General features: G+C 34.9%; 1 non-coding gene across 1 annotated transcript; it reads left to right on the plus strand.

Annotated features, from left to right (window-relative positions):
- Positions 1-766: 766 nt before the first annotated feature.
- On the plus strand, positions 767-873 carry LOC131238412 (small nucleolar RNA R71). Its single transcript, XR_009167821.1, has one exon. It is a non-coding gene; the product is annotated as a small nucleolar RNA R71 (small nucleolar RNA).
- The last annotated feature ends 1,457 nt before the right edge of the window (positions 874-2,330 follow it).

Genomic DNA, 2,330 nt, shown 5'->3' on the forward strand with positions numbered 1-2,330 from the left:
GTTTTATCAATGATCTTCTCACTCCTAAGAGTGGTGATGGATTTAGCGTGCTCCATTTGATTTGAAGAGCTGGGATTACTTATCTTGTACTGCAATTTAGGATTGGGGAGCGGTTGTGTAGGAAGCATCCCCTTTTCTATAACCGTTATACGTGAACCCATTTTTTGCATAAAGTCTCGCATTGCATGGGTCAGCTTTTGCATGAAATTTTGAACCGGTTCTTCTTGAGGTTTCCCCTGATTTGGATTTTGATTAAAGAAACCTTGAGGGGTAGTAGTTTGTCCATTTCTCCAACTAAAGTTTGGATGATTTTTCCAACCAGGATTGTACGTATTAGAGGTTGGTCCATTGAAAGGTCTTTGATAATTATTTACGGCATTGGATTGTTCATTCAATACTTCTCGAAAGGCGGGTATCGTAGGATAATTTTTAGTTGTATGAATGTTGCAATCACATATGCCGCAAACACTTTCATTAACCTTATCCTTGTTTCCTTCCATGGCCTCAACTTTTCTTATGAGAGTAGTCACTTTATACTTTCAAGAGATACAATCTACCTTTCTCCTTTAATTGAGTCGGCCTAGACGTGATGTTCGATTTTGGGTAATAATCCCATGATTGTGTTTTTTCAGCAAGACTATCGAGGTAATCCCATACCTCGTCGACATTTTTATTAATGAATTCTCCATTACACATTGTCTTGACCATTTGGCGCATGAAAGATGTCAGTTTATCATAGAAAAAATTTGAAATGCGCCACGTTTCAAAGTCGTGTTGTGGGCATGAACTAACCAAATCTTTAAACCTTTCCCAACATTGGTAAAATGTTTCATCCTCCTTTTGGGTGAAGTTCATGATTGCTTTTCTAAGGGTAATCATTTTATGATGTGAAAAAAATTTCTTTATAAATTCCCTCTACATATCATTCCATGTGCCAATGGATTTAGGACGTAGTGAATGTAACTATGTCTTAGCCTTCTCCTTTAAGGAAAAAGGAAAGAGTCTCAACCTGACTGTGTCCTCAGACACATTTTGAAAATATAAAGTGGCTATGATCTCATCAAACTCTTTCAAATGTAAATATGGTTCTTCAGATTCAAGCCCATGGAACTTAGGAAGGAGTTGGATAACCCCTGGCTTGATATCCATATGTCCTATATTTTCAGAAAAAACCATGCATAAGGGTGTACTCACCCACACTGGTTGTAAGTAATCTTGTAAAGTATGAGGCGGGGGTGCTTAATGCACTTCATTCTCATCCTGAATGTCTTCCACCCTGGGTTGAGGTAGAAGAGGTTGGTTCTCAGCCATCACTTCAATTAACTCAGGGGATTTCGAGTGGTGTTTAGTCCTGCGATAGATAGTTAACCCCTCAACTAATCCTCCTTCGGTCAAGAGATGTCGAGTGTTGTCACGGGCCCACTTGGGCATAAAACACTCGCAACCCTCAATCAAACTCGAAACCTAATCCTAAGAAAGGAAAAGAAAATCTAAAAAGAAAGAGAGGGTTGGAAAGAAGTTACCAAATTGGAGTCCCTAAGTTAAAAACCTGCAAAATAAACCAATATAAGTTAGATTCTAAAAAGAAAAAGAAAATCCTTAAAAAGAAAGATAGCAGTAAACTGATTTCTAAAATAAGGAATTCCTAAAAGAAAGTGAAAATTTCTAAAAATAAATTAGGAAAGTCCTAAACTAGAAAGTAAGTTCCTAAAAGAGATCTGAAAAATAGGAAGTAGAGAAAGAGCTTACCGAATTAGAAATTTCTATCTTAAAAGCCTAAAAAATAAAAAGTTAGTTTCTAAAAATAAGACCTAAAATTAGAAAGTTTCTAAAAATAAAAATAAAATAAAGGAAAGATGAGTTACTTTCTAAAATCAAAAAGAATTTCTAAAAAAAAGGAAAATAACTAACCTAGTTTCTAAAAACAAAAGAGGAAAGTTTCTAAAAATAAACTATTTCCTAAAAATATAAAAAGTAGAGGAATTAGAAAGGGATTACCAATTTAGAAGTTTATGTCAGGATCCTACAAAACAGGAAAAGAAGTTAGTTCTAGAAATCAAGTAAAAATTTTAAACTAATTCTAAACCTAATTAATTTCAGAAAAACGTAACCGTCAATCCCCGGCAACGGTGCCAAAAACTTATTCACTCCCCAAGTATAAGGTTGTGATGTAGTAATAAACTCGGTGAGACCGAAGTCGAATCCCAAGGGACTGATACCTGTACGTAATTTGAAACTAAATAGAATTAGAACTAGACTAAGATGAAATCTAAATTGAGTGTAAATTGAGAAATAATTATCTAAAATTATAGAATTCAGGGAAAGGAAAC

This window comes from Magnolia sinica, chromosome 2, assembly GCF_029962835.1.
Source record: "Magnolia sinica isolate HGM2019 chromosome 2, MsV1, whole genome shotgun sequence".
NCBI classification, from domain to species: Eukaryota; Viridiplantae; Streptophyta; class Magnoliopsida; order Magnoliales; family Magnoliaceae; genus Magnolia; species Magnolia sinica.